General features: G+C 38.4%; 1 long non-coding RNA gene across 1 annotated transcript; it reads left to right on the forward strand.

Annotated features, from left to right (window-relative positions):
- The first annotated feature begins 2,174 nt into the window (after positions 1–2,174).
- Positions 2,175–5,156, forward strand: LOC148834658 (uncharacterized). The gene is made up of 3 exons (XR_016091065.1): positions 2,175–2,401; positions 3,292–3,342; positions 4,633–5,156. It is a non-coding gene; the product is annotated as an uncharacterized LOC148834658 (long non-coding RNA).
- The last annotated feature ends 6,776 nt before the right edge of the window (positions 5,157–11,932 follow it).

Genomic DNA, 11,932 nt, shown 5'->3' on the forward strand with positions numbered 1-11,932 from the left:
AGAAGATAAGATTAACAGTGGTACAAGCCAGAGCAGAACCTTAAACTGCAGAGAAACTAACTGGCACTAAGTGCCAAAGGACAGAGAAATCAGACATGACTTCTAGAAATAAGAAATAACTGTCTAATCTGTACTTCCTTTACACAGGCTGAGCTGCTCCCACAAAAGATCACATTACGTTTAGGATATCATAAAGATTTTGCACAATCAGTCTTTTGTAAATGAAAGCATATTGTCTGTGCGCTCTGTATTAATGTTATCCCATATTATGTTTGTTCCGAATTTCTGTCAACTCTTCTAATGTTTTATGAGGCGTTATGAGAAAAGAAAGAAAGATTTATCAGTAATAACTTGCAATATCATAACACCAGAGGGACTCTATGCTACAGTACCTCAGATAGCAACCTACTTTTAAGAAACAGCAAGGTAACAATATTGATGTGTGGTCAGAAATTCAACTCACCCCTTATCAGCTGGCATTGGCATTTCTTTTCCTTTTTCCCTGCACTAGACCTTTTTTACCACACTCTATTAATAATTAAAGAGTGCAGTAGTCTGACCAGTCTGACTTCATCAGTGTATTTGCTGAATGTAGTGGGAACAAAGCATAAATACTTTTACAAATGTCCCTTTGTAGGTTTTTTACAGGGACTTTCCTGTAAAGAAAAAAATAAATAAAGTGGCCTTGCTCTTACTGTTAAAAAGAGATGTATACCATTGCTTGAGGTTAATGACTAAGAACTACGGTATATCAGAGCTAAAATCAACAGCTTAAAGGCATGCCCTACTACTGTATTTGTCAAAGTGAGAGATCGTGCACGGTTTGCTCATAGCTATTGTTGCTCGTAGAGACCCACTGTAAGATAAAGAGCACTGTATCCTCTTGGTCAAGAAAACAGTATTGCTGGCCTGTGTTATCTGACATTTTAATTTTAGACTCTAGTGATGATAAGTGAAAGTTGGCATGGGAGCTCTTTTTGTATAGTCCAATTTAATTGTAATCAAAACTATTCTAGTTTTTGTTATGACTGCTTTACCTACAGTACCTTATTAATTTTTTTTTTTGCATTTTCACAGTGATTTTACAGTTTTGGAGTAGTAAAGTAGTAAAGATTCCTTAAAACATTTTTCATGCTATTTCGTGGTCTTACCGTGTCCTTGAGAACATAAGCATAGGGGTTCGCACTTCACATTTTTAATAATCGTGTTTGATGAGGTCATTTCTAATAAGATATGCCTAAGAAACTACAGCTCTCAATTTCAAGGTGCTGTTAACACTGACCTGAGCAAACTGTAAAATATACATTTCTTTAGCTTATATGTATCAATATTTAAAAAAATTTCTTGACATTATCGGCATAATAATCTGTTAATAGTAGAATAAGTCTTTCATCAGGGATCGGGGACCACATAATATTTTAGACTTTTCCTAAACCATGAAGCTATTGAACTTTGTATGATTAGTATTGTAAGAAATAACTACTACAACCCACACTAATCATCTTCTACTCTGCCTTTTAAGTTCTTCTAAACTTAAAAGTAAGTTTTCAAACTATATGTAGCCTTTCCTGCACTATAAAAAAGTATTTCTGTGTTGTTGTTTTTCACCATTAGCAAGTTCTTTCTCAGCTCATCACAGTTCCTGGGCAGCAGACAGAGAATATAGGTTATGCAGAATGAGGGTGGTGTTGTAGTCTAGTCATGTTATCTGTATTTAAAAACAGCAGATTTGAGATTTCAAATCTGGAGAGGCAGAGAATGGAAGAACAAAGTTTCCACTTGGTAACGAACACTGTGCCACTTGTTATCTGTTTCCCACACAACTGCAGTCAGGCTAAAGCTCCCTTTGTTAGGAGAACAGAGACAGAATAATAAGCTCCAGAAATTAAGTTGTTTTTCATTTTTCCACCAGTCCAAACTCCACAATTTGTTAGATAAATACTTCTTTCCATCAGTCGTCTTAATAATGGAAACTCCTGCAGGGGATGTTTAAGAGCTAGAACATGTGTTACTAATTTGTAAATGCATTTATGGGCCTACTGATACTGTATAATTAAGCCATCAAAAACTAATACACTTATAGATGGACTGCTAGATCGATTTTAATAGGGGTTTCCAGAGAAGGCAGACTGTGAATGTGGCTGCCTTTTGTTTCCTTGTGTGACGCATGCTTTATGAGGCAGCTTTGAAGGACATTGTGAGTTTGGTTCTTGGGGCAATTAACCACCACCTCCTTTTGTGAAAAATCCACACAGCAGACAGCGCAGACTGGAACAGCTGAAGGGGGAGATTGAGGCTCAGTTTCCAGCTCTCGACACACCAGTTGACAAAATGAAGAGGGAGACAATCCTTGTGTTGGGACTGGTGTTAATCCTCTCTATGGCTGTCCTTTCATCTGAAGGTAGGAACAGTTTGTGTAAAGGCTAAAATACTTGGTGTCTGGACATATCCTACCTAAATAGTAAGAGTACGATCAGACACACATGGAACACATTAGAAATGCGTTTTTCAGCAGTCCACCTGTGCTTTTTAATTCTGTGAGTTATACCGTTTTTTGGCATGGTAGCAAGCAATCTTTGAAATCTCTGAGATTTGAATAGGGCACACTTTACAGCCCGGGTGGCTTTAGTTGTGCCTTTTCTAACTTTGTATGTTGGTAGCATAGACTGAAAATAAATACTGTTCCAACCATGTACCCTAAAATGTCATTTATTATTTTTGATCTACAGAGTAAAGAATTTAGTCCTTACACTGTTTAAAAACATGGTTAAACATATTTGCACAGATGCAGTGAATTGTTTTAAAACCAAAACCAGTGTAACCATTAAAAAATTAGTAGAGAATGTTCAGCTGTTGTTCATCTTATCTATTCAAAAACAAAAATTCCATTTTTACAGCAGTGTAATTATTTGTATAAGACATAATTAAACTCCATAAAGATGGTCAAATATTTCTATTGCTTATAATTATGGACTTCTCGAAGGTATGGCAATTTGCTTACGACTTGTTTAATACAGTACATTTAATCCAATTCCTTTAGAAATAATATACTTGGATTCTAAACCTTTTCAGAAGATTTCCCACGCTTATACCATCAGATACAAAGACATTTCGAGTCTATTATTTATAAAGATATATTTTCTGGTACAATTTAGCACTTTGAGGCTAATTTCTCAACAGAAACAAAGTTCTCAGATTTGTTTAGCCTCACTGTAACAGTATAGTTAAAGCTAATACGCTAATTCCATTCTGTCTTTTAAACATCTTTTAAATATCCCATGTCTTTTTCAGGCAGAAAACTCAAGTGTTGCAAAAAACATTTTCTGAAACATCACAAGAGTGGTAATGATTTTATTTTTCTCTTTTCCTCGTTTTCTTAGTTAATTACTCCCTCAAAAATATTCGTAGAGCATATTTCAACAGAGTTTGTTCCCGCTTACTGATTTTACTCATTACTCATTGTAGAGATTGCTTCTGTTTTTTAAGCTAAAACTCAAAATGACAAAATTCCCTGCTTTGTTTTTTCACCTCACAAAACCCTTTCTTGTGAGTCATCACAGCACTTCAATTTCTGTAGTGCCCCAGTGATTTCTCTTACTATCAAAATGAAATTGGGATTACAGGAATCCATTATCACAATGTTAAGTGCAGAATCCATCATGGAAAACAATGTGAATAATGCTGAGTATCAATTATGTTTTTCAGTTAAGCATCCACCCTGAATTATTATTCTGAAAAGTTTATTCTTCTGTAAATTGCTAGTTTTGGATACATATCACTGTACTTTAAAATCTCACTGTGTTGATGACATCTGATTTAAATTTTACTTGAAACTGGGGTCCAGCCCATTAATTATTTCCTAAATTTAACATTATTTTGAAGGCTCCAAAAAGTTGCTGGTCATATTTTTGGTGCTTGGTTTGTTGGTCATAACATACGAATGTTTTCAGAATTAGGCTTCACAGGATACTTTTTAAATGCTATTCTAATACACCTGGGATTTTATACTTCACAGTTTCTCTTGTATATTTAAGAAGCACCTGACTTCAGCAAAACAAAAGTAACATGATCTAGTGTATTGAATTTCAATCTGGACTTGGCCTGTGAAAATATTTTTTTGTTTACCTTCCTTGTGTCAACAAAAGTAAAAAATACTCTCTGTGTGAACTGTATGAGACATATATAAGTTAAAAATTGTTTTGGATTTGTTCCATTTTTCTAAGGTGTGCCTGCTTATCTCTTCATGCAGGTAGCATTATTTACCCATAACCATTATGTATGACTTTTATGGGAATTTAATTTTTTTATGATTTGTGGTTTGGATTTGGTTGTCATGGCGAGATTCAAAGTCAGTGTTGAAGTTCCTGGTGACCATTTGTGGTGGTTTATAGACAGCTGCAAAACATTGTTTGGTTTGCTTTGTTACGATGTATTTACGATGATCTATGAGACAGCACAGGACCATTTGGATTATTCTGTCACTGACAGTCACAGACAGTTGAATGTAGACCTAAGTTTTATTAGACACTTGTCTGAGTGCAACCTCCTGGTGTTTGTCTTGATGCTGCAGCCGACTTGTTACCTGGGACATTAAGAGTGTGTTTCCCATTATCTAATATCTTTCTTTTACAGACTCCCTCAGGCCCAAGAACTCCAAGACTGGCCATCGCTGCAGGCCATGCAGACCAAACATACCCCTCCCTTCTTCATAATCAGCTTCTGCCATGCTTGTGTGACAAAGCTGGGAAGGAGTATACACACCAGCATAATACTTTCAAGGGAATAAAGCATCTTGCCTAGTGATTCATCTTCTGAATAAAAAAAAAGTAGATCTGACGTTGATGCTATGCACAGCCTTAACTATGCACCATATACTGTATGTGTCTGGCTTTGATAGATCAAATAAAGAAAAGCTTTTGTTGTATTCTTTAATGCAAAATTCAACCCACGGGAAAATCGAAATATTTGTTACCCTCACATGCAACTTAAGATTTAGGTTTCTTGTTGTAATGGGTAATTTTTTAAACAGCCTTTATTATTGAAACTATTGTGTGACATTTCTAACCTGCTTTTTTCTTATTCTGTATGAGTAAAAAGTGTTCTGCTACATGGACACCTGTCCTGCTACATTAAAATTAAAAAAATGTTGTACTTCTTCAAGTCCCAATTTAGTTTGTTTCTTTATACTGTATATACTTACATTTTAAAATTAGCAAAGTAATTAGAAGAGGAGCAAGTAATAGGTTTATTCCATGTTGAAAAGAGAAGAGAGAAAACACAACGTTTCGGCTGTGAAGCCTTCTTCAGCCGAATTGTCGTGTTTTCTCTCTTCTCTTTTCAGCATGGAATAAACCTATTACTCGTTCCTTTGCAGACTGCGCATGCTGACAAAGCTACCCACCTGAACACAGTCCTGAATGTCAACAATACAGTTGTATGCAAATGTTGGGGCACCCCTGGCCAAATTACATGTTTTGTTGATTTTCTAAGTGAAAAGAAGTTAACACAACCTCTGCATCGAACAAACTTAAACTTGATATATTTCTGCAAATCTATGCCTCAAACCGGTACCCCTGCAATCCGAACAAATCACGAATGAAGAGGTATATTTATCATACAAAACGGCACAGGAACGATTTTCATTAACTGTGCTGATCACAGTTTTTATAAAAGCAGGTTAAAAGATCCATGAAGTATATGTAGAATATTATTTTCTCATATGAACACACTTATCAACACCTTTTGTTCAGAGCGCAACTTTTGGAAAGAAATCCAAGGCACCAACTGTCCTGACTCTTGCAATGGAACACTCCTGAGTCATTATTCCTGACTTGTAGGAAGTACGTGCAGGGCAAGTTTGCATTGACAGGCACAGAATGAGGCTAGCTGATGCCCAGCAAACTTTTGTATAATTCCTTTCAGTCCCAAAAGACATCCCCTAGGGGGCAGGCAGGCACTCAGGTCTTTGCTAGCAGCTACATCACCCTGCAACTCACAACCGGTAGACCACTGAAGCTAAGCAGGTGTGAGCCTGGCCAGTACCTGGATGGGAGGCCTCCTAGAAGACCTAAGGTTGCTGTTGAAAGAGGTGTTATTGGGACCAGTAGGGGGCCTGTGTGTTTTTCTGTGTGGGTCCTAATGCCCCGCTATAGTGATGGGGACATGAAACTGCTGTCCTTCGGATGAGATGTAAGACTGAGGTCCTGACTCTGTGTGGTCATTAAAAATTCCCAGGGTGTTTCTTGAAAAGTGTTATACTGGTGTCCTGGCCAAATTTCCCATTGGCCTTTACCAATCACGGCCTCCTAATAATCCCATCTATGAACTGGCTTCATCACTCTGTTCTCCTCCCCACTGATAGCTGGTCTGTGATGAGCGTACTGGTGCACTATGGCTGCTGTCACATCATCCAGATGGATACTGAACATTGATGATGGAAGAGAGTCCCTATTATGTCCCAGTGTGTGGTCCATGTGTGTTTTTGTTGTTGCTGTTCCACACTTCCTGACCTTGATTGTTCTCCCTCCCCCATTGGTCCACCATTACACCATTGTTTCCGTATTACATCATCTTCTATTAACTCTCGACCTATCAGAACTCATCTTATTCAGTATATAACATGGAGGTTTTTAGAAGGAAGAGGTCTTTCGTTTGACTTTGGTCCTGCTCGACTTTGGTTTTCGCTTCGCTTCTGGTTTTGCTTCGGCTTTGTTGGCTTGTTGTTTTGCTTTGTGTGTGTGTGTTTTCGTATAGCTTCGGCTTTGTTGTTTTGTTGGTTTCTGTTTGTTTCTTTGTACTTTCGTTTGTTTGTGTTACCCTTATTTCGCCATTACCTTGCCCAAACCTGTTATTGTATCAACCTCTGTGTTCTTTTGTACCCTGTTACTAGTCTACTCTTGTTTGTATTCATAGTTCATTTGTGTTTGTGTGAACTTTCGTGTATAGAGTTAGTTGAGGTTGTTGGGTACATTTTGCGCACATGTACAGGTAGTTGATTCTTGTATTAGTCATACTAGTTTAGTACGGGTGAGTGCCTTTTGTCTTGTATGGTTTTGGGTAGTCAGTAGAGGTTAGCTAGGATGTTGAAGACCCCGAAGACCGTGTGTTTTGGGTTTACTTTTGTAGTCAGGTTAGCTTTCCCTCACTTTCTTAGCCAGCTCCATTTTGTTTGTTATTTTCTTTTCTTTGGCACCACTCCAGTTCCCTTACCCCTGTGTATTATTGTGTCTTATTTCATACCAGTCACTTATTCACCTTAAAATTATCACTTTTTGCACCAACCCTTGTTACCGCACTTCCCAAGTCCCTCACCAGAACCCACCTGCATCCAAAAATTATCCTAAATGTTACACCCCTTTACCCCTAGACACTTGGGGTCGTAACAGTCCCCATTACCAGTAAAGTGCTTTGAGTGGAGTGTCCAGAAAAGTGCTATATAAGTGTAATGAATTATTTATTGTTGGTATTTTTAATTACTTCAACCATGCTGCAGAGGACTTCCTGTAAGAATGTTCATTTTTCTGGGTTCTTGCTAAAATACCGAATAAAAGTAAATTTGTGACAGGGAATGTAAAATGTACATTGTCTCTTTGATTAGTGATGCTGATATTGATCGATCTAAATGGTTGTTTTTCACACAACTGAAAATGGCATTTCTTGCCTATCTGTTTGTGCATGTGCGTGTTAATACAGTAACAGACCAAAAACACTGAGGTCTGAGCTCTGATTTTAAGAAAGTCTGTTATGCATGTAGTGTTTCATAGCCGTTCAGGGACGCCAAATATGTAATCATAGTGGCTCTCTGAAGGCACCAGTTCTGTAGGGTTTGGGCATTTACTGAGACAATTATTAATTGTAGCAGTAAATCACAAAGTTGATTCTTTTGATGGCTTTAGAATCCAACCATGCGACATAACTCAAACAACGCACACACGCAGGTACTAATACACGAGGATACATTTATTAATACATAGAATATGCCTTAAACCTAACAGATCTTATCGAGAGGGTTATCAGAATACAAAAGATATATATTCAATCAGTTACGAAGTGTTACACATATCAAGAGGACATACGTTCAGTATATCATTCATTAAGACCGTTTCGTAAAGTGAACTTGGTTACAACTTCTACATTAGATACTCAAAACAAGTACATAACTCTTAGGAATTAAATTGATATCAACTGGTTGGGATAGCAATTGAATTCTCGAGCTGTAATGCATTGAAGTTGAATACTCATCCAATTTCTGGGGATTCAGATCTCCTGCGGGCACAAAGAAACAGTTGCAGGCTGTTGCTGTCCAATCCGCGCTGTCTGGCTCGGTGCCAGGCTGTGCTGTGCGGCTTGCGACGGTGCGCTGCAGATGCTCACTGACCGGCTAGTTAGTGTTGGCTTTAACTAGCAAAGTTTGTGCACAGGAGAAAAGATGACTGTGGGTCCCAGCAAGTCAGGAAGAGGACTGGTTCGTTCCTGATGAAGAGCTAGTTCTGAATGGTGATTCAGCTGTCCACAGTTCTGACCTGTTCACGAGGCCTGCTGCTGGTTACTCTCTGGCAACCTCCACTCTAGACTCTTAGAACAAAGGAAAGTTCTGGCCCTCGGACACACTGGCCGTTCCGTGGTTGTCCGGGCTGAGTCTCAGGATGGTCAGGAGGCGCGCTGCGAGAATGTCCTGCCCTTGGGAGCCTTCTGCTCCTGGGCCGTCCTGCCCTGGAATTCTCCTTTGAATTCCCTTTAGAACAGTCCACAGAATCCTCTCCAGAATCTTACTGAATCTCCCGAATCTTACTGAATCTCCCGAATCTTACTGAATCTCCAGGCCTGTGTTGCCTGTTTTTACCTGGAGGAACTTCAGCTTGTTGATTGGCTGAAAGTTCCATGGGCATCAGAGTCCCACGTGGGTTACTCAGCCCTACCAGTCCCTGATTGGTTGATCAAGGTGAGATATGAGTCACTTAGTCCTGACACTTAGGAATGCAGTCCAGATGTCCATCCGGCACTCCCTAGACTGATAGGCGCCAGTGGATGACCATTGATCATGATAGCCAGACTTAGCTAAGTGCATCCCCCTTTGGGAGCTGTCCTAGGAAACCTTAAATCATCTTGCATGAATAGTTTCTCTGTGGCTGCACCACAGAGATGAACAGAGAAATGGGGCCTCATTTGGGAAGCTCAGAAACACTTAATTCTGCCTTATTATTAAGCCTCGCCGCTACAATCCAGCAGTGTCTTTTTAATTCATTTTTGATGAGGCCTTAGATACAGTATGTCTGATTTGTTAAGAAGTAGAGACATATTTATAGACGTGCAGACGTAGGAGGGGGTCTGCTTTAATGCATGTTTGATGTACACTGACACCAGGCTACTCTTGGTTCAGGGGTGTGGACTACATTGTGGAGTTTATAAGAGAAGCTCAGGAGGAAGGTATGATCCTAATCTCACACACGTCCCCTTCTCTATGTACAGTAGATAAGTCTTACACCCTGACTTTTCTTCGCTTATCTCTCTCACATCCCCCCCCCATGTCCCATATCCACTCTTGCAGCAAATCCTTAGCTGAATCCTTGCTGTAGTGAGGGGGGATTAGGGCATCCTCATGGCCAGGCTGCCCTTCTCTCATCATGACACATCACTCCACCGTATCAGAACAGTATTTCATCCCTCTATCACATTCATTAGGATCTAATTGAACTACTGAAATATTGTTGTGCAAACTTTATCAGAACGCATACCTGAATGAGGGTTAAAAGGGCATCCCACGCTAAGCAAATAGGATTGCCAGACAAGTAGCTTATCTTCATCTGCTGCTCTAAATAATTTGAAAGGTAATGCATGTGATCAGCTAATCCGCTATGTGAGTGGTTGTTTCTCTCCTCTCACTTAGGCACAATGTGACTCCAAGGGGGCAGCTGTCCAACTGTGTTGACACAGTGCTGTGCAGTTCAGAGCGCTTCACTTGGAGTCTGAGTGAAGGCTTTGAATGATTATTTTCAGAGATTCACTCTTATCAACTAACAGTACTAATACTGGGAACGCTTAGGTTATAAAAGTATTTACAAGACTTTTACTGAATTGTGCTGGCCCATAGCCCATTGAGTTAAAAATGAGTACTGAGAAGTACGTGCTGTGCATTTTTAATTCCTAGGCATTGCTACTATTGTCCCTGTGATGGACTTGCACCCTGTCCAGGTGTTTTCCTGTGTTGCACCAGGTGCTCTCAGGACAAGCTCCAGATTGCCATGACCTCACGTGGAATAACTGGCTTTCTGATCACGGGTACAAGGATGTGCTGATATGTTCCAATTATTACTTATTAACTTATTTACCCTTACTAACCTTATTTACCTTAATTCATAAACTAAAATGTTGGAATGTATTTCCAGCTTCTTTCCATGCACAGGTGCCATTCAAGAATGCTGTGTTAAAGTCCCAAAAGACTGAGTCACCATCAGCCTGAGATCTGCCTGGCAGGTTAGCTGTGAGGATGGAAAGTTTGGCTTCACAGAGAAATTAATTAAATGCATCCTGAGGCGCTGTTGTGAAAGGTGTGAAAGAAATTCTGAAACACATGTAGTATGCTAAAAATCCCTGCTTATATGCTAATTGATTACAAATCCTGTCAGATTTTGTAACATCTTTTCCCTAAAGGTACTATGGCCATTAATTTTTTTAATTTGATTTTATACATTTTATGTACTCTATACTTAAAGTTAATGTGGATTTGCATGTAACCTTGTTGTTGCAGACTCCATGATCTCTGCTTCACATGAATTTGACTTGAATGAAGTGCTTGGTTTATTGGGTAGTACACTGTATGTGTTTTTCTCTGTAAACGCATAGTTCATGAATCACGTACTATTTTTAGCACTGAGTGAGAAATGCAGATGACTTTCCTTGCTGTGGTGCGCCTGTGGTTTAATCCAGACAGCAGAACATTTACAGCACACCTGCATTTCTGAATGTGTGACTTGTTGTGTCTGGATTGTTAATGAACAGCCGCTAGTGTAAACTCCTGGGGTCAGGTTATGTTATTGCTTTCAAAAGACAGTATTTGTAGAGCTGATTGTCCTTCTGGACTGAAATATCTTGACATGCCCACTTAGCCAAACTTCTCACTGAACTGTAAAAAAAGTGAAAGCTTTTTCAATTTTAATAAAATAATTTCTATGTTATTGTTTTATTTATTTTACAAAGTTCACTTTCTTAATACAGTATCTGTGCAGAGTTTCTGATATACAGTGTAAAACAATATAAGAAACAATATTCATTTTTGTAACAGTCTATTATTTGATGCCGACCTATTATTAAGTGATTTTATTTCACTCATTAAATTAAAAAAGCAGTTAAACAGTAACAAATAAGATATACAGTAAGTGCAGCATATAGGATTTACTTGACAATTGGTTAATGGTGTAATATCAATCAATAAATTCAATAAAATATGTATTTTTATATGATCTGATCTGATAATAAAGGCTTGAGTTTGGTGAAGTTTGACAGATCAAAATTGTATATTGACACTGGACTAGAAATCCAAGTCTCAGCCATCTGTGGTAATTCATGTATTTGGACTGAAAAGCAGTTAATGAATCAAAAGCAAAGTGTACAGATAACAGATGACACAAAAATAGATGTATAAGCAAACATTGCAGAAGGTATAAAAGGAAATTCAAAATGATTTAGAAAATTTCAATTTTGGACCGACACCTGGTACATTATACTTCATGTAGACAGATGAGTATAATCTTTGGCTACAAAAAACAGGCTGAAGAAGCAGCTTAGGTGTTCATGTTGATACGTCCCTGACATACTGTAGGAATGCAATAGATAGGCAAACATTATGTAAGGATGTAAAATTAAAAGCAGAAAGTATTGGGCAAAGTTACTTTCAAAATGTATTCTGATATAGTAACAAGTTATTTATGTAAGT

Source organism: Atractosteus spatula, chromosome 5 (genome assembly GCF_055471065.1).
Source record: "Atractosteus spatula isolate fAtrSpa1 chromosome 5, fAtrSpa1.hap1, whole genome shotgun sequence".
Taxonomy (NCBI): domain Eukaryota; kingdom Metazoa; phylum Chordata; class Actinopteri; order Semionotiformes; family Lepisosteidae; genus Atractosteus; species Atractosteus spatula.